A 22,114-nucleotide genomic window follows, 5' to 3' on the forward strand; every position below is an offset into this window, starting at 1 on the left:
GAAAGGAAAGTCCTCAGAATGATATTTGGTCCTCAAAGAGATGAATTGACAGGAGAGTGGAGAAGGCGCCGCAATGCTGAATTGATGACTCTATATGGTACTGAAAACATCGTCAGACATATAAAAGCTAATCGGATAAGATGGGCAGGTCATGTAGTAAGACCAGAGGAAGATAGAGTGCTAAAGACAGTGTTCTTCGAGAGACCGACGGTAGAAGATCAGTGGGCCGTCCCAGAAAAAGATGGAAGGATGATGTTGAAACCGATCTATCTAGGATTGGGGTACAACAATGGCAAATCGAAGCGCCAGATCGCAGACGATGGAGGGTCATAGTGGATGCGGCGAAGACTCACCCCGAGTTGTAAAGCCAGTCAAGAAGAAGATTCTTTACAATTATTTCTTTAAGATAATTTCTTTCAAATGTTGACCATGACTGCAGTTAAGACGGTCCATTATGAAGGTCTAATTCTCGATGACGCGTTCGAGCTTTTCGATTGGTACTTGACCAATGACTCGAGTAATACTGGACTCCAATGCCTCAATCGTAGCCGGTTTATTCATGTAGACTTTGGACTTGAGGTAGGCCCAGAAGAAAACGACTAGACGTGTGATGTCACAGAATATACACCGAGAGAAAAAAATTCTTGACATAAAGAAACTTTATTAATATTTAAGAAAGATCGACTTGGCATATTGCCTAAGAAATATATCTTTGTAGGTAAGATATAATTTTCTAAAATATTTCAAATAAATTCTACTATAGCCAAAGAAATATATCTCAAACATGATTGCACTATCACTTTCTGGCAAACTTCAAACCCATTTATCAGAAAGAAATTACACTTGATCTTAATTAATTTTATTAGTCATAAATATATATTTTCTACACATTAGAAAACTATTCTTTCTGAGCAATAATATTTCTTAGTAAGGAATATTATTATTTTACTATTAATAATTAATTTATTTAATGTTAAGAAATATATTTCGCAGAGATAAACGTATATTTATAGTTACGTTAATATTTCTTGAAAATAAAATGATATTACATACGGCGAAATATCATTGTGTTAAGGTAAAATCATTATTTATTAGTAAAACAAGATATAAAACGTTATTATTACATACAAATATTTCCTCCACTCTTAAACCACTGGCTTCTACACAACAATAAAAGGATGGAGAGGCAAATCCAACTTCCTCAAATTTTCCTTCTTTTGTTAATAGCACTTTGTATATCAGCAATTCACTAAAACAAAATCGTTATGTAGAAAGAGTAAACTTACTTTAATAATTTTTTTTTTATAAAGATATAGATATTTATTTTGACAAATTTAGGAAATACAAAAAAAAAACAAATACACGGCCCCACATAAGAACTATTAATACTAATAATAATCAATCATATTTATGTAGTTCAAACATGGCATTATTTAACCTACACATCTTTGTCTATTTTTTTTTGTTAATGAAATATTAATTATTTATCTGTATAATATTAAGTCACACAATAAACATTGTGTAGCTAAAACAAGAGGAAAAATACAACCAGACGTAATAATATGTAATTTTCTTAATTTTTTTAATCGAAAAGAGACAGCATACCTAATCATTAAGAAATTTTATTATGGGAAAGTATTATTAGTTTACATCTAAATCATTTAATACATATTAACTAATTCACGGTTTTCGGCAATACCATTTCTTAACCATAAACATATATTTCTTTTAGACTAAATGATTTCTTTATCTCAAATAAATTAACAGAAAAAATCCTCAGCATTGCACCCGCCATGTTTGATATAGCGTTGTATTGTATATTTTTATAGAAGACGATACATTCAAGAAACCTATTATAGTTGATACATAAGTATATAATACACATTTTTAAAAAGGTACTTACATGTATGAAGTTCTACCATTTTTGGAAGACCCCGCAGTTGGTTAATAACTCCTTTCTTAATATTGTTCTGAAGCTATGTATTATATCATTCTGTCCCAGCTTTAAATTGTGGCATATTTCCCAGTTAGAATAATAAGTTCCTTTATTTCAGAGTCGTCCATCATTATACCTAAAAAGCATATAAAGATACTATTATGTTTCTTTTTTAACCAATCGGATACGCAACAATATTATTATTACATCTTAAATTACTCAATTTACTTTTATTTAATACCTATATATGTACGTACCTTCAAAATATCCGTTAATTTTTAAAGTACACCAATAAATCCAACATCCATCTATATGAACATGAACATATCACGCCATCTTGAAAAACACTGACGACTAAATCATAAATAGTTAATCTGCGCAATTCTTTTGTGGAAGAAAATATCTTTGTAAGTAACATTTCGGCATTAATGACAAAGTTTTTATTTTATAACCACAGTTACTACAGAGGGTATTTCTGAAGAATTATTTCTTGTTGTTTAAAATATTTATTTGATTGTAAGAAAATTTCTTGTTCACAAATATAAATATGGATTAACTTAACATTATATTTCTTATACTGCAAAATATTTGTAGTTTTCAATTTAAGAAATAAAAACTTTAGGATAAGAAAATTAAATGTAACTATTAATGCGTTTCTTAGTATTGAAGAAATTATCTGTAAGAAATTATTGAGTTCTGTTTAAAAAACTCGTTTCTTTATGTGTGAACCGGTATGTTTAAGTTAATAGGATATGTTTACTTTTAAGAAATATTGCTCAAAGAAATCGGTGTTTTAGGAGAAAAGAAATTGTTCTCTCGGTGTAGGCGGCCAAGTCACTGGTAAAAGCGTGAAATAAATTTCTCACAGAACGGTTTTCTCAGTAAAGCCATGCTTTCACGCGATATATGGCAGTTAGCGCCATATTTTTGGAACCAAATATCACTTAAACTACGAACTTCAATTCCTGGTACCAAATAGTCCGTTATCATGGCGCGATAACGGTCTTCATTCACAATAATATTCTGGCCGGTCCAAGACATGGACCGACGATGACACCGTCCCATAAACCACACCAAACAGTAGTTTTTTTAATATATTGGCAACTCTTGAACCTCTTTGGGTTGCTCATCAACCCAAATACGGGCATTTTGTTAATTTACGTCCTCATTAAGCCAAAAACGGGCCTCATCGGAAAACATTTTTCTTGCTCTAAGCGCACGAAACACATTCCTCATTGAACGCCTATTTTCGCAATACAGTTAAATAATTTCTAGACGTTGTACCGAGTTAAGTCTTTCTAGGATGAAATATCAAACAATACTGAATTAGAAACCAACTTTAGGTGATCCCATTCATGCATGATCTCCCAACAAATCCTCACTAAAAAACGTACCTCCAAATGAAGTATTCTATATCCTGTATATCGGAATATCGACAACTCGAACAGTCTAGAATTTTAATACTGCTTCTTTTTCGCCAAGATATGAAATATTTTTTTCTCTATGGAATAAATCCTAGGGAACTATCCTAATGCCACTTCTGTCTTTATAGTTATTTGCCGCAAATAACTGGTATATTTACTAAGTGCCAAACAAATTACAATCATTTATGTATTTATAATTTATATTAATTACTTAAACTTAAATTTTTTGTTGTAAGCATTTATTAAGGCCATGGGTACATAATTCGCAAATATTTTACGGCTATCCCTACCTTTTCTGTCTTTACATGGCAAATTACGTGTAGTAAAATTCACACTGGTATGGATATGTACATATTACTAGAATGTCATTCTACTTGACAATGTCATAACTAGCTTAAAGAGATGGCTTTTGAATGTTCTTGGATAACTGTTATTTTTTGTATAATTGCAAATTATCAATTCAGTTAATAAATGTGATTATTTTATTCATAGGAGATTCTGACCAATAGGAAGCTACAGAAATCTGAATTAAATCGATAATTTTTTCACTAGCAATGTATTCAGTGATTGTAATAATTTATATGTACCTACAACAAAATCTAATACTCAATCGAAAAAAGAGGAAAAGTGTTAAAGTGATTTTTTAATAAACGGAATAACTTTTAACTTTTAACGGAAACTTTTTTAATAAATGGAATGCTTACAATTTTGAACATCTTTAACAACAAAATACTTGGATCACAGAACATATCATGATGTATTCTCTGCTTCTATCTTCCATAAATAATACACAATAAATAACTTTTTATAAAGTTCACCTTTTAAATCAATTATTTATCAAATACACTAAACATCAATATTATTTAATCAACAATTCAAAATATTCCCGATTAATGTCAAATAATTATTTAGAATTGTCACTGATTGTCAGTGTCTGACTGACAATATTCTATTCGACTAAGTGCGTTGTATGACAAAGATAGATTTGGAAAATTACCACGGAAATTGTGTTCATTTTTTTCGAATCTTGAAAAAACCAATAAATATTTTTGAAAAATATAAACGCAGAATTAAAGACTTAATTATTGCCGAGGGCCGAAAGTCCCTTAGAATAAATAAAAAGTTTATTTTGAATGAGATATTTGAAATTAAAAATAACACTAAATTTTCTCTTAGCTTTTCACCCCTGTAACTTATTAAAATAAACATTATAGAAGTTCTCAGGGACTTTCGGCCCTCGCTAATAATGCAATCTTTCATTCTGCGTTTAAATTTTTTAAAAATACTTATTAGTTTTCTCAGGATTTGAAAAAAAATGAATCCCTATTTGAATAGCATTGCAGCCGAAAAAACGTACCGATCCTCTTAACAATTAGAATTACATATTCTATGAGTTAATTTGATAACAAGTACAATAACATATCAACTATAGTATTGTACACTAATATGGCGTTATGAGGTACATCACCCAGCGGTTTCACCACAGTTTCAGCGAAGATCTATGGGCCATAATCTTCGCAGTTTTCTGTTGTTTAGTGGGCTGCAGTAGTGGTAATCCCCGAGTAACCGATCAGTTGTTCAAAAAGACAAGTGTTTGATCAATGTGTTCTACCGGTAATGACATATGGAGCAGAGACACTGACTCTAACCAAGTCAATAGTGTCGAAAATGAGGGTTGCTCGAAGGCGTATGGAAAGATCAATGCTGGGCGTAACCCTACGGGATAAAATAAGAAATGAAGATCTCAGACAAAGAACTGGTATCGCAGATGTTATATAACGTGTCACCAAGCTCAGATGGAACTGGCCAGGATACGTCGCCAGGCTGAAGAATTCAAGTGGATACGAAAGCTAATGGAATCGAATGAAGAGAAGATAAACCCAGCAGAGGAAGGCCGTCTACACGATGGGCAGATGATATCTGGAGGATTAGTAAACTGGCAACAATCAGCACAAAACCGTGAAGTTTAAAAGCAGTTGGGGGAGACCTATGTCTAACAATGGACGTAAATTTGTTGAATGATGTTGATGATGATGAATTTATATTTATCTAACAAAAACTGCTTTCTCATACGGATAGCGCGAATTCCATCTGAACTTAAAAATAGAAGTCATATGACATATGTTTTAAAGCAGCTTCAAAGACATTAAAAAATAATAATTTCCGTACCTGCCGCTATATATCTAACCCACCGATGATGTAGTGTGGCTCTATGTGTCATTTTAATTGGAAAACTATCCACGGTGAGCTAGGATTTAATTAGAACATAAATAGGACATTTGCCCTTGAGACTAAAATAAATCTGCGCCGCGCGAAAATATCAAATTTAACGATGTTATATTTGTAAAACAAATGCTTGTTTGTATATTGTATATTGTAGTAAACAAAAAAATCTCTATAAAAGTGTTTGCCAATATCTAGATGCAAAATTTGAAATTTTGTAAATCAATTGATATTTTCATCCAGGGCCCCCGTAAGGGTTACTGGCGCCTGTGTGCAAAAAAGATTTTGGCGCCCCTTAAGGCATTTTGGATCGTGTTTTTTATTTTTTTAAGGTAGGTAGGTGCTTGAAACAAACCAAAAAACTGAACTTCAGAAGTCATATTTATATTCCTCAAGGTAAAATATTGTAAAACCTCTGAATTTTAAAGAACCGGTTGGATTGACATAACGTTTGGCATACACATAGCTAACATGTCAAAGAATAAAGTGATATTGTGCCGATGTGTGATTTTGCCCTGAATGTAAGTTTCACCCCTTCTCAGGGGTGAAAAAACATACGTTCAAAAAAGTGCGGAATTGGATAAAATGACTAAACAGCTTTTGTTCTATAAAGTCAATACTTTTGAAGTTATCTGCGAGTAAATATGTTTATTTTCAACAAAAACACGTTTTTAGACGGATTTTCGCAAATAAATCAAAAAGTAAGTATTTTATCAAAAAAAATCTAGCTTATAAAGAAGTGAAAAATTGGTGTAAGTACCTGTATATGAAGACCGCAGACCTAGTAGAAGCAGAGTTGTAGCTAACGAAAAGGATGTTCTTATTCGTCAAATTCCAAATCGAATATTTCAACGTGAAATAACCAAAAAATTAAGCAATTATGAGGGAAAACTCATTATAACTTTTTTTAAAGTGTTTCACGTTCCGTGTGGATGGCATACATGTGAGCCGCATGATGAGTTCTCCACTGGGCACGGCGCGCATGTATGCCATTGATTATACACATTCTTAATATGTGTTTTTTTGTTCGTTTAGAGTATAAGTCTTAGGATCAGACATCCGTAAGCAATGTGTTAAAAGAACCTATATTTCTGTTTTTTTTTTTTAGTTTTTTTAAGATCAAAAATAAGTAAGTTACGGTCAGAATAAGGTTGGTACTCATTTTGGTAACAAAAAAAAATCGTGAATATCACCCCCTAATTAGCATCCCAAATGAAATTAGTCGTTACCGCTTCACCACAAGATACTTTACTTACAACTTGCAATATGTATTATTTATATGATCTGAAGTTTCATCGACTCAAAGTGCTTATTTTTGAAATTGCTGTAGTTAGAAGGGTTTGAACGGGTCACTAATCACGAGTGAATGCAAATTCACATATCTTCACCAATTTTTGTCTTACAGGAAAACGAAAAAATCCAAAATATTGAGACAAACCAAACCTAAATTTTTTTACTTCTTGAGATTTTTGGTATTAATTTCTAAGTTATTTGAAAAAAGGAATTTTTTCAAGATTAAAAAAAATTAGTTTAAAACCAAATTTTTTCAAAAATGAGCACTTTAAACCGCTGAAACTTACAGATCATAATAATATAAACAATACATATAAAGTAAATGGTAAAGCGGAAACGATTAATTTCATTTAGAATGCTAATTAGAGTGTGATTTTTACGATTTTTTTCCAAAAAAAAAGATGCTTGCTGCTTGTTCTTGTTGCTACAAATTTTTTTAAACACTTTAAAGAAGTTTTAATGAGTTTTCCCAGAAAAGTGCTTAATTCTTTGGTTATTTCACGTTGGAATATTCGATTTGGAATTTGACTAATAAGAACCTACTTTTCATTAGCTACAACTCTGCTTCCTCTGGGTTTGCAGACTTCATATATAAATTATTTTTTTCACTTTTTTGTAAGCTATGTTTTTCTAAGAGTATTTTTTCGATAAAATAATAAATTTTTTGAGTTATTTGCGAAAAACCTTCTAAAAACGGGGTTTTTTGTTGAAAAATGAACATATTCACTGGCAAATATTTCAAAAAGTATTGACTAAATCTCTATAGAAAAAAAGCTGCTTAGAATTAGTCAGTTTACCCAATTCCGGACTTATTTTGAACGTATATTTTTTCACCGCCAAGAATACCCCCAGGTATTCTCGAGCGTATTCTCCTGAGAATAACCGTTTTACCTTTTACCAGGGCAAAAGCACACATCGGCACAATATCACTTGTTTTCTTGTTAGCTATGTGTATGACAAATTTCATGTCAATATAAGCGGTTCTTTAAAATTAACAGCAAAAACCGTGAGTAAATGGACTATTATTTGTAGACTAAAATATCAGTATGAAACAAACAGAATAAAATCATAACAAAATAAATTAAAATGCCTGACTTCTGACATGTTCTCGCAAATGGGAATCGACAGTAACTGGATAATTTTGTTTTTTTTTGTTTGTTTTTTTTGAAATTTTCCCGGGTTTTGGCGCCCCTAAAGGATGGCGCCCGTGTGCATTGCACACTTTGCACATATGGTAGTGGGGGCCCTGTTTTCATCAATATTTTCCATGCTCAACTGTCTCTGGATAGCGTAAGCATTATCTATTATAGACCAGGGCATACATATTAGTGTACAAACATGTAAAAATAAGTATATTAGAGGCAGGTTTTGTTACTTTAGTCATATTGAGCCAGATTAGAGGTTTTTTGGGACCGCTGAATATGAATAAGTCATCAAAACCCACCCCTGGAGCAACTGGTGACTAGGGTTACTACTGAGACACGGCATCTGGAAATTCGAGGATTTTCAGCACTAAATTGATGCAAACAGATTACTCGAGGGTTTTTGGGATCGCTGAAAAGGAAGACGTCTCTAGAACTGACCCTCGGAGCATTTGGTCCCTAGTCGTCTTCTGGAGTTTCGAGTATTTTAGGCAACAAATTTATGCAAGCTGATTATTCGAGGGTTTTTGGGATCGCTGAACACGAATACGTCACTAGAACTGACCCTCGGAGCATCTGGTGTCCAGGGTCACTTCTGAGGCACGTCGTCTTCGGAAGTTTCGAGGATTTTTGGCAATAAATTAATGCAAGCAGATTACTCGAGGGTTTTTGGGATTGCTGAACACAAATACGTCACTAGAAGTGACCACCGGAGCATCTGGTGCTAAGGGTCACTGCTGAGGCACGTCATCTTCTGGAGTTTTGTGGGGTTCTAAACTAAATTGATATAAACACAGTACTCGGCTGTTTCTGAGAGCTACTGAACACTAATGTGCTATTAAAACCTACCCTCGCAGCACATAGCGCCAAAGATGACTGCTATGCATGTCATGTTCTGTAATATCGAGGCTTTCTGATATTCCGACTAAATTGATGCAAAGAGAGTACTCGGGGATTTTCGGGGTTACTGAGTACAATTTTGAAGTAGCTGAAGGCCTCTGGAGTATCTGATGTCCAGCGCGGATACAAATAAAAAAGAACATAAGAATTAATACCGTTCGTTCTTAAAAATCAGCTCTTTGGGTTTTTCAACCAAGAATTTGAATATAAAAATTACTGTTATGTTATTTTTTTTATCCAGAAAATATAAACTCAATTTATAACGACAATTCTTTTCCTCTATTTTAAGATCGATTTATTATATTGTAATGTGATTGACGTTAGTATTCGTTATCCTGAGATCAGATACTCTAGAGGCCCTGACCTTAGTCACATCCATGTTTAGCAACGCCATAAACCCCGGAGTACTCTGTTTCTTCTTCTTCTTCTTCTTCAGGTGCCATCTCCGCTACGGAGGTTGGCAATCATCATAGCTATTTTAATTTTTGAGGCAGTAGCTCTAAATAGTTGCATCTCTGTTTGCATTAACTCTGTTTGCATCAACTTAATGTCGAAAAGCCTCAAAATTCCAGAAGATGACGTGTATAGCCGTCAATCTGGGTACCATATTGTCTGGGGGTGCGTTTTGATGACGTATTCATGTTTAGAGACCCCAAAACCCTCGAATAATCAATTTAGTGCCGAAAACCGTCCAAATTTGAGAAAATGACGTATCTTAGAAGTAATCCTGGGCATCAGGTGCTTCCGGGATCAATTCTGATTGCATATTCATATTTAGACCACAAAACCCCCAAGTAACAAAATCTTGCCTTTATTATGCCGAATTTGACATGTTGATAAACTTTTGGATGCATTTTAGGCACTATAAATGCAGTTAAGCATTTCTACCCACTTTTATACTGTAAACTTTTTCCGACATCATCCCGAACACAGTGCAAAAAGTTACAAGTCGATAGATGCGGTATTAAAAAATTGATTCATTCAGGTGATTTATGTTCTAAATGCCTTGCTATAATAAGAATTTAAATACTAAAGTTAATATGGGTTCTAGAAGGAGTCTAACTAAGGTGGAGTGCGGTAAGTTCGGACTGGTTTTCGTTAAGTTTGACTTTATAATTTTTTTGTAAATTATATTTCAAATATTTAATATTTTCTTGGTATCAACGTGAAGTAACATTTATACGCTATAATTTTCATTTCCAAAAACACCAATTTACATTGGAAATTAGAACTTTTGTAAAAAATTATAAAAAAGAGTAACTATTCCGAACTTGCCCCATACATGGGGCAATCGTAAACAGCTATTTAAAGCTCAATGACATTTATCTTTATATGTTATGGGACCAAATCGGAATTACTAATCCGTCATTTACGAAATGCTTTTTTCCAGATTAAAATAAGTTACTTAGTTTAAAAGTTATACATTTAAATATAAAGAATGTTTTTTGCATGGCATCTATGGCCTGTCCGAATTTCTATAAATGTCCCTTTAATTGTTTCTGCTGATTACGCTCTTCGGTTCGTTTTTCTAACATAATATCTAACCATTTTGGATCTAAAAAAGGTTATAAATAAATAAGTTTAGCAAGAAACCATAAAAAGTACAAAAAAACCTTTAAAATTGACTGGAAAAGCATAAGTCCGGTCTTACCCCGCTACATGCTCCGAACTTGCCCCGTGCACTAATATTTACGTAGCAAGACCAGAGTAGTGCTTTTTCCAGTAAATTTAAAATAATCGAAAGGAATTATTTCTTTAACGTAAACTTTAAGCAATGTTCTTATTACTTATCAAAAATAAATGCACAAGACACCAAATTTGCTGTAAAATACCGGCACTTTCTCCAACAGCTCAAGGATAGATAGTTACTACTCATGTACTCACATTTTATAAATGGCAAAATAGTGGCAGAATTACTTCTGAGTGAGAGACATCTACGTCAATCAGTTCATACTAATCTAGTAGAGATTTCTACTTCTTAACTTGTACAATTAAATTTTATCTTGTGATAGATGTAGAGCTAATACGAACTTGCCCCGTTTACGATCTTACCCCACTTCACCTTATACCAGGCTATAAAATAATTTTAAAATGTTTACAAATAACAGCCTAACATATACATTTTTGTTTTTAGTTCACCATGGCTTGAATGTTCAACCTAATCCAGCTACCCCACCGGGATATCGGCATCTAATGACCTGGAGAAGCTTTTATCCCCCGTGCTAGCAAGCCTCTGATCAAGGCAGCCGCTGGACTAGCCTGACATCTACCATGGGCAACTGTTTCACGTTCGTCTTGTGTGTCGAGAAGAACCTGGACGTACACGACACCAATTCTCAGCTCCAAGGCCCAGTGGCGTACTCTTCTCCATTTTGTACAATTTGTATATATGGAAAGTTATAGTAGTTTTTAAGTTCTAGGATTAAGAAAGGAAAACGAAGAGTCCGTCACTGATGATGGTGATATTTTGGGCTTATGTATTGCTTTACTAACACTTATTGTTTTTGTTTTTGAACCCTCTGGTTGTAGATTTTTAAGCGTTGAAGAGCAATATTTAATGATTATAGGAAAGTTAGGTTTAGAGAAGTTATTTTCAATACTAGATATTTACAATTTTGGGTACCTTCCTGTAATTACGGTTACTTGGGGTGCTTATGATATACCAAAAATTACTTTAGTGATCTGAAAGGTATTAAGCATGACTTTGTCTATATTTCTACGAAGTATAAGTGGTTTTTTGTACAAAATAAACACGCTCTTAACAAGATTTTGAACAGAGTTTATTTACTTTTTAATTGGTCATTAAGTTTAAGGCATACAATGTCCACAATAGTAAAAATACATTCCTTGACAAAAGTAAGAACAACTTAAGTAAATTTTTATTCATTTTTAACTATACACTCTGTAAAATAAGTACACTCTATAAAAAAACATAAAGTGTTTGGTTAACGATCTTACTATATAGTTCATGAACGTATTATCTGGATAATTTGGAAACACCTCTACCAAATTTATTATGCACATCTACAGAACATTTATTAGGCCCGATATCGATTACAAGGCATGTCTCTATGCATCACTAAACAAACGCCAAAATCTTTTCATCTTGGCCACTGAAAGAAAAATCCTAAGGAAATTCATGAGAAAACGGTATTAGTAAATCAACTCACACATCTCCCAACTATAGATAGTCCATGTGGTGAGACCGCTGCGGATTCATATTCAAAAATGTCCCCTTTAAACAAATCTGAAGGGTGCCGGGCGGAATTTTTGGACAGAAATTGTTTAAACAATTTTTTTAAACAAATACATAAGATCACCTTTTATTGCTCCAAAAAATATATTTTTATGTTTTTTGGGTCATTGTAAACAAGAAAGGTATCTTGTGATTTTTCTCAAAAATTGACAGTTTTCGAGGTATAGGCGATAATCTAAAAAATGCGAAAATACGCATTTTCGAGGCTGAAAAACTCATATTTAAATTAGTATTTTTAAGGGTGCCAATAACTTGATTTATAGCTTAAACATTCCTTTTCAAGATTACGAAGAGTGATCGGGTCTAACTTCAATTTAGACTGTAGTTTTTTAATTGTTAATTATGCGTGTCCATCCGGTTTATTTGCCGGTTCGGCGCGCACTATTTTCAAAAATCTCATATTTTCCTCCGAAAAATATTTTTTCTAGATTCTTTGGGACATTCTATATAAAATAAGTTTCTTGACATTTTTCTCAAAAGTTAATAGTTTTATAGTTATAAGCGATTTAAAATCCGAAAAATGACAAAAACACATTTTTGCATTTTAAATCGCTGATAACTCTAAAACTAGTAACTAAAATGTCAAGAAACTTATTTTATTTATAATGCCCCAAAGAATCCACAAAAAAATATTTTTCGCAGGAAAATAGGAGATTTTTGAAATAGAGCTCGCCGCACCGGCCAAAAAATCTCTCGATCACTCTTCGGAATCTTGAAAAGGAAAGTTTAAACTTTAATCCAATTTATTGGCACCCTTAAAAATACTTATTTAAATATGAGTTTTTAAGCCTCGAAAATGCGTATTATCGCATTTTTTAGATTTTAAATCGCCTATAACTCGAAAACTGTCAATTTTTGAGAAAAATCACAAGATATCTTTCTTGTTTAGAATGACACAAAAAACCTAAAAATATATTTTTTGGAGCAGTAAAAGGTGATTTTATGTATTTGTTTAAGAAAATTTTTTAAACAATTTCTGTCCAAAAATTCAGTCCGGCAACCTTCAGAATTGTTTAAAGGGGACATTTTTGAATACGAATCCGCAGAGAAACCGAATTAGAAGAGGACATAATTCGTCCTATCAGCAAAGGGTACAGCTTACGCACGATAGACAGTATCAGAGCTAAAAAGGCCCTGAAAAATCCTTGCCATTCTCTAGAGGACATATACGGGCCACGTGTCCCAAGAAAAGAGCTCCAGTCCATCCAGCCAAACTTCTATAGTTGGCCCGTAACGAACTTCCTGATAAGTACGTACTACCACGTACTAGACGAGAGTCCCCTAAGATGTCGCAGATAATATAAGCTGCAAGCCAAAATATTATTAAAATATCATTCCAATGTATGCCTGGTACTGGTAATGTCTGAGGTTTTTTCTTTTTTTTTTTCGTTTGGTTGGCTACTTCTACATCCACTAAAATAACTTCCCCGCCCTACTAGCCGTTATGCCACTCCACGATTAACAAATAACGTTGCTTATCCCCATCCTAGGCTCCTGTAACCAAAAAAAAAGGAGAAGACCTACCTTAAAGAGGCCAAACTCTAAACATGGTTCATAATATTCAGGATTTTTCTGCAAGTTCCATCTTCTATCGAAGATTGGAAGCCATCATATAGCCATGCGGATCCTGTTGACCACCACTATAAATAGTTCTGCAATACTGCATTCAAACCATTTCCTTAACTTATAAAACCAGTATATTCGCCGTCCTACAACATTTCGCTGTCCTCCTTGCATGGCAGTTGTGATATTGAGTATTTTGCCCTATATCACATGTCCAAATTATTCAAGCTTCGTCTTGTGAGAGTTTGTCTTTGTCTTTTGAACTGGCAAGGACCACGCGTTCCAATCGAGCAAGGAACCATGTTGCTCTTGAAGTACTAGGATAAAATCCATTAACATTGACTTAGAGACGCTTTACTTTATACAATTATTATAACATGTAAACCATGTATTTCGATGTCACTACTTTCATTAGCGTGCAGTTTCATGTACGTAACAAAATGCACTGACGATGATCTGAATGAGATCGAAAACGTTTTGCATAATCCATTTGGAAGACATTTTTAAAAAGTTTTAATAAACATTTTTATACCAAGATACAAATTTGAAATTTTTACTTCTGTATTATTAAAATAAAAATATAAGTAATGTCTCTTAATAAAAACGAGTGAGAGATGTCCAAAAAACAAGTAAATAAGTTGTTGTTCTCTGTCTACATGCCTTGAAATAATATACGTAACAAAGGGATGATATTAGTATTAAAGTCCGTCGCTAACCAGGGATCAGTAAGGTACTGCTTGAACTGGTAAAGTCCAGCCAATTATATACAAGGTGCATCAAATAAAAGTTCACAAATTACTTTAGGCATAGCAAAGAATTTATATAGAAGGTTTTGACGTAGGCCTACTTACGTTTATCGAAAAAAAAAATTAAGGACATTAATTGATTTGTTCTTTACAAAATACGTGACCCGTTCAGCCATCTACTCTAAAAGTTACATATCCGCATTTAACAACAAATTCATTTTAGAATATATTGCATGTGTAAATTATGTTACACTATTTATTTTTGTAATAACTATTGGATAATTGAACAATTATGTAGTTATTTTCTCTCTTCAGATAAAAAGATGCAATCTGTCAATAGCGATTAATGCTTCATCCTTCTTCAACCTGTTTGCACCCACTACTTAACAAAGGCTTTCCGTTAGTTTTCCACTTTTCTCTGTTTTGTACTTTTTGGTGCCAGTTTCTTCTCTCTTTTGCTTTGATGCTTCATTACTATTAGAATCTTTTAATAACAATCGTTTGTAAGTAACAGATTTTTACAACTTTCTAAAATTTTGCTGCCAAAAGGGAGAGATTGTCTCGGTTTCTTTTTGGTTGGCTGTCATCTCTTGTCTGCAAATAATTACATTTCAAATGTCAAATTTGTTTTTCATTTTTAGCGTCTCTGGCCATTAAGATATTCTCGTCTTTCACTACTTACAGACATATTTGGGCTTCCAGAGACTTGCACCTTCTTTAATTTTTACACTTTGCATCCCTCGTTTTTTTTTTAATTTCAAATACCTCATTAAAAAATCTTTTGGTTATTCTAAGGGACATTTGGCCCTCAGTAATAATGTAATCTTTCATTCTGCGTTTAAATTTTTCAAAAATACTTATTAGTTTTCTCCGGATTCGAAAAAAATACATCAATTTAAAAGACATTGGCGTGAAATTTTGCGCCTACGCCCTTAATGCAATAACAAACCTAACCTTTGGTAACTTTTTAAATTTTGTTTAAAAATGTAAATAAGTTCTTAAGCTTTTCATGTCTTATATTTTTATAATTTGATATTTACGATATTTTAATTATAATAATTTAGACTTCACGTCTATTCTGTAAAGAATACTCCAATTGATGATCAAATATTTTGGCTAGTGAAATTTAAAGTAGCTATTTAGCTAGAATTTTTTCCCTCTATACAAGGGATCCTTACTATGTTATTCACTAGTTGATAGTGGCCTTGAAAGTTTACCCATGCCTCTATAATATTATATTTACATAATCATAAATTTGCAGTTAAACTAAACAATACAATTATACTTAAGGTACGTTATTGTTTGGAAATAAAGCCCTTTGTACAATGTATTTACTCTATATTATTGGGAATAAAATGGTTTGAGACTATACAGTTGTTTTATTTCTTATCAAAAATGGTTGAATGATGAAACCCTTGACAAAGAAGTAAGTATCAAGGTTGGGGAAAAATACAAATGATAGAGAACTTGATATGTTTTAGTAAAATAAACTGCTCTAAAACGAAAACAACAAATAGACAAGAAAAAGACATCGGGTTCACGAAAAACAACACAACAAAAAAATAGATAACGTAAAACATCATGAAAATAAGACGAAAAATAAAGCAATGCCAATCCAATACAAACGAATCAGTAAAATTATTAGAACAAAGTGCAGAGAAACTAAATAAAACAGGATCTCTACAAAATGTCTGCAAATCCACAGTTAGAACAACTTTAACAAAGATAGAAAGCCTTCAAAATCCATAAAAAAGTGAAAGAAATGACAGGTAGAAACAGAAAGAAACAGGAGGCAATACCGAAAAGTAATAATTACGAAATAATTATAGGTACAGAAGACAAACTGGAGGGATTAGAAAAGAATAAATTTACACTTTTTGACGAAGATAGTTCACAATAGTATGAAGAAGGAAGTTATTCACACAGTAAAAACCCAGAAAAAAGTAAAAGCCACGCGTCCAGATAATATAAAAATATCGAAGTTTAACTGCAGATAACGAAAGTAAAGGCTTAGACTTGATAACAGCACTATTCAATAAGATAGACGATAAAAGTAAAATAGATACCATCAGACTGGCCAAAAATTAACATTTGTAACATACCAAAAAAACTTAATTCCTCACAATGCTATAATTACCGAATATTGAGCTTGATCTCTTAGGTCGTGAAAAGTTTCCTTAGAATCATCCATGCACGAATTTACAAAAAGTGTGAGTTTCAGATCAGTGGTACTCAATTTGGAAATGGATTCGATATACGAAAAGTTCTCTTTTTGCTTTAAACGTATTAACACAACGATGCCGATACATAAATGTAGTTGTAAGTATGATCACCCTTTCTATTACCGCATACAAACTTACTTATTAAAAATAGGTATTCATTTTCCAGACACCTACGACATTTCCTCAATCAAAACCCCTCAAACTTGGACAATTTGCCTTTCCTCTACTGATACCAGCTTATTGCGACTAAACAAATCAGAAACGCCTGCAAGTCAAATCAATCAAGAATATCTTAAAATATTAAGCAAATATGGTATCTAGCTGTTTCAAAGTTTAGGTACACCGATGCCCCCAAAAACGAAGACGGGACTGGCGGCGCAGCAATCTACTCGTCAGATTACACAGCAGCTTAAAAATTACCTTCATATACAACAACGTTCTCCGCTGAACTGTTTGCTATTCTAAAAGCATTAGCTCTGATAATTAGAATAGAATAGAATAGAATAGAATAGAATAGAATAGAATAGAATAGAATAGAATAGAAATATGCTTTATTGTCATGAAAAATTCTACGATTTTATCGACAAAGCTTATAAAAAGTCAAGAAAACAAAACAATAACAATCCAATTTACTAAAGTTACATAAATCGTCAATATATTTACAATAATAACAATAATAATGAAGTTAAACAGAAATAATCAATTGCAAAAATTTAAGTAAATTGCAAATGCATAGTCTACCTAGTAATTAATAAGGTTAAAAGTTAAGCTGCTGCATATGACACCCAAATATAGACGAAAAAATGATAATAAAAATACTACTTGTTCAAAGGGTATTGTAATTTCTTAGCTATTGATTAAGAAAATCTTCTATTGAATAATATGGTCTTTCAGATAGGTAGGCTTTTGTCAGTTTACGGAATTTGGGGAAAGATGCTGCAGATTTAAGTTGTAGAGGGAGATGGTTGTAAAGTTTTTTTGAGGAATATAATATAGATTTCTTTACTAACTCAGAGGACGGGGTCGGCATATAGACTTCAAACGTAGAATTTCTCGTGAAGTAGTCATGATTAGATCTGGGTGGAAAGACATGTAGATGTTTACGAATTAAGCAAACAGTTTCTAAAATATACAAAGATGGAAGGGTTAAAATTCCGTGATTTTTGAAGTAACTTCTGCAATGTGTTGTTCTTCTGAGGCCAAACAGATATCTAATTGTTCTTTTTTGTAATTTGAAAATAACATCGAATTGGGCAGCTGTACCAGAACCCCAAAAAGGAAGACCATAACGAAGATGTGACTCGAACAAAGAAAAATATGTTATTTTGGAAGATGCTAAATTGAGTTCATTCGAAACAGATCTTATAGCATAGCAAGCTGAGGATAGTTTCTTCCTTAACAAATCGATATGGTGGAACCATTTAAGGTTGCTGTCTAAAAAAATACCAAGAAATTTTACAGAATCAACGGTACTGATCTGGTTGTTATTAAGAGGTAAGGGTTGAAGAGCTCCTTTATAAGACAATGCTACTGTTTTATCTACGTTAAACGAGAGTAAATTAGAGTCAGACCGGGTTTTTTGTAAGTAGATCAGAAGTTATAGTAGCATGAAGAGTTGCAATATTTGAGTTGCTGCAAGTGATACTGGTATCATCAGCAAAAAGAAAGATTGTTCCATCGATTTTTAAACTAGTGATGCCATTAATAAAGATAAGGAAAAGTAGAGGACCCAATACTGAACCTTGAGGTACCCCACATACAATGCTTTTGAGACTAGAGTCTGTATCATTTGCTCTAACCAGTTGTTTCCTATCATCCAAGTAAGATTGGAACCAATCTAAAGAAATACCTCGAATTCCGTAGAAATTTAGTTTTGTTATTAATAATTAATTAATTAACAAAAATAAAAAGAGGAGCATAATTATTACAGATTCTCTCAGCTCAATATTGGCATTAAAACAACTCTATTCTGATCATCTTCTACTACTTTTCATTAAAAAGGAACTAAAACATACAGAAAATAGAAATATTAAAGTTAATTTTATTTGGGCACAATGTCATACTGGAATCGAAGGTAACGAGGTTTTAGACAAAATAACAAAAAATGCACCTAATAACCCAAACGCAGAAGAGAACATGAAAACCCTACACACCAACCTGAAAGCATATTTCAAAGAAAATACTTTTAAAATACGGCAGGATACATGGAAAAACTCCCCCAACCAAGCTGTACGAAGTTGACATTAACCACAATACAATTCCACAATTCAAAAACAGAAGAGAACAAGTAATCTTCACTCGTCTCCGGATTGGCCATACTCGATTAACTCATGTACATACTCCAACGTGCCGATCAACCTGTGTGTGATTTGTGTAGAAGTGTCCTTACCGTAAAACATTGTTTATTGCATTGTCCGAAGTATAAAGTGCAACGAAAAAGAGTACCTACAACATACCACCAACATTAAGTAGTGCACTTGGAAAAGACAATGATACAAAAAACATTTTTACATTCCTAAAAGACTGCAACCTCTTACCAAAAATATCGTATTTTACTTTACTTTGTATAGATTTAGGGCATTTTATAATTTCCTATTGTTATGTTTAATATCTTTTTTTAGTTTAAAATTTTGTAACACAATCAGTACACGCTAATACCCTGTGTGGTTGATGCGTAATGCAAGGCAAAAAAATGTAGATGTATAGTATAATATAATATGTATATAAATGTTTTATTGGTTATGAAAAATACTTGACTTCGTTAACCATCAAAAATTAGGAGAACAACTAAATTTGATGAACAAGATTTGTAAATTATGTCAGAGCTATATTGATACCAAAAGGCAACGATTAACACATAGAGCACATATCTACACATCTACATACAATAGAGCACACAACATCCGAAGATATACGAATCCGACGACGAGTACGAAAATGGCATCTAATCAAGGCTTTTATTTTCAATCTGTATTCGAAATCTATATTCAGAGAAGCATTAGAAGATATACAAACTGGAAACAAAATTAACGGAACCATCCCACAGTTGATTGTAACAATTAGGTACAATTTTTACCTAAACGACTTGACGTTTCCACTACGGAAATCGTTTTCAAAAAATATTATTAAAAAAATTCTGTTGAAAGAGTGTACATATAGACGGTAAAACCACCAAGGTATTGAGGAGGTTATGTATTAACAAAATTGAGGTTGAGGGCCATGCTGTGGTAGGCAACAGTCATGCTTTGACTAAAAAGATCTGAGGATGCATGTTTTACACCCTATGAAACATTCGTAGTGTGCTGGTCATAGTGTGTTGCCTATATTATGTACTGTGTATAAATGAAGTGTGCTTCACTTTTTCTCATCTAGACCAGGGCGGATCTGTTTTGAGGTGTATGTGAGAGGTGGCATTCGGATTTTTGGAGATAAAGTTAGATGACAACAAACTAAATTAATAAAAAAATTTAAATATTTAAAAATATCGAAAAACATCGAATTTTGTCTACTTTCTTTGCTTATAGCTTTAAAACGATTCGTTTTAGAACAAAGTCGTAGAAAAATAAAATAAAGATAATTGAATTATGTATGATATACGACTGGTTTAAAATGTCTTAATTATTACCCTCTTTGCAAAATAGAAATACATTCAAAATAAGGGGGCAAAATAAGCCTGTTTTTGTTCAATGTTTTTCAGCCACTTTGGTTGTACTCAGAATCTTAGTAATTCGCTTAAAAAATTTTTATGACATATTTAAAACGTCCACCAAATTTTATTAAAATCGACTTAAGGCCATCGGTATATACTACATAATTCGCAAATATTTTACGGCTATCCCTACTATTTCTGTCTGTACACGGCAAATTACGTGTAGTAAAATTCACACTGGTATGGATATATAAACATTATTAAAATGTCATTCTACTTGAAAATGTCATCATTAACTTAAAGAGGTGGCTTTTGAATGTTCTTGGATAGCTGTTATTTGTATAATTGCAAATTATTAATTCAGTTAATAAATGTTATAATTTTTTACTATGTATTCAGTGATTGTAATAATTTATATGTACAACAAAAACTAGTTCTCAATCGAGACCAGAGGAAAAGTGTTAAAGTGATTTTTTAATAATATATTGTTATCGTTACAATAGAACGCTTACAATTTTGAACATCTTTAACAACAAAATACTTGGATCACAGAACATATTATCCTGATGTATTCTCTGCTTGGATCTTCCACAAATAATACACAATAAATAACTTTTTATTAAGTTCACGTCTTAAATCAATTATTTATCAATATTATTTAATCAATAACTCAAAATATTCCCGATGCCATGTCAAATATTTAAAATTTTCACGGATTGTCACTGTCTGACTGACAATATGCTGACAATATTCTATTCGACTGAGTGTGTTGTAAGACAAAGATAGATTTGGAAAATATTACCACAAACATTGTGTTAATTTCTTTCGAATCCTGAAAAAACCAATAAATATCTTTGAAAAATTTAAACGCAGAATGAAAGACTAAATTATTACCGAGGGCCAAAAGTCCCTTAGAATAAATAAAAAGTTTATTTTGAATGAGATATTTGAAATTAAAAATCACACTAAATTTTCTCTAAGTTTTTCACCCCTGTAACCCCTAAATAAACATTATAGAAGTTCTTAGAGACTTTGGGCCCTCGCTAATAACGTAATCTTTCATTCTGCGTTTAAATTTTTCAAAAATTCTTATTAGTTTTCTCAGGATTCGAAAAAAATGAATCCCCATTTGAATAGCATTGCAGCAGAAAATACGTACCCATACCCTTAAGAGGAAACAGTAGCGATCAAAAGGTAGCAAAAACGCTTACGTATTCGTAATATAATAAAGAATGCCGGTACAGAGCCCAATTTGAAAAATATATTAATATGTGGAAATTACTCTGTAATTAAATACAATAGTAAAAAAGGAGCCTGTACACCGAGAGAACAATTTCTTTTCTCCTAAAACACCGATTTCTTTGAGCAATATTTCTTAAAAGTTAACATATCCTATTGACTTAAACATACCGGTTCACATATAAAGAAACGGGTTTTTTAAACACAACTTAATAATTTCTTACAGATAATTTCTTCAATACTAAGAAATGCATTAATGGTTGCATTTAATTTTCTTATTCTAAAGTTTTTATTTCTTAAATTGAAAACTACAAATATTTTGCAGTATAAGAAATATAATGTTAAGTTAATCCATATTTATATTTGTGAACAAGAAATTTTCTTGTAATCAAATAAATATTTTAAACCACAAGAAATAATTCTTCAGAAATACCCTCTGTAGTAACTGTGGTTATAAAATAAAAACTTTGTCATTAATGCCGAAATTTTACTTGCAAAGAGATTTTCTTCCACAAAAGAAT

This window comes from Diabrotica virgifera, chromosome 7 (genome assembly GCF_917563875.1).
Source record: "Diabrotica virgifera virgifera chromosome 7, PGI_DIABVI_V3a".
NCBI classification, from domain to species: Eukaryota; Metazoa; Arthropoda; class Insecta; order Coleoptera; family Chrysomelidae; genus Diabrotica; species Diabrotica virgifera.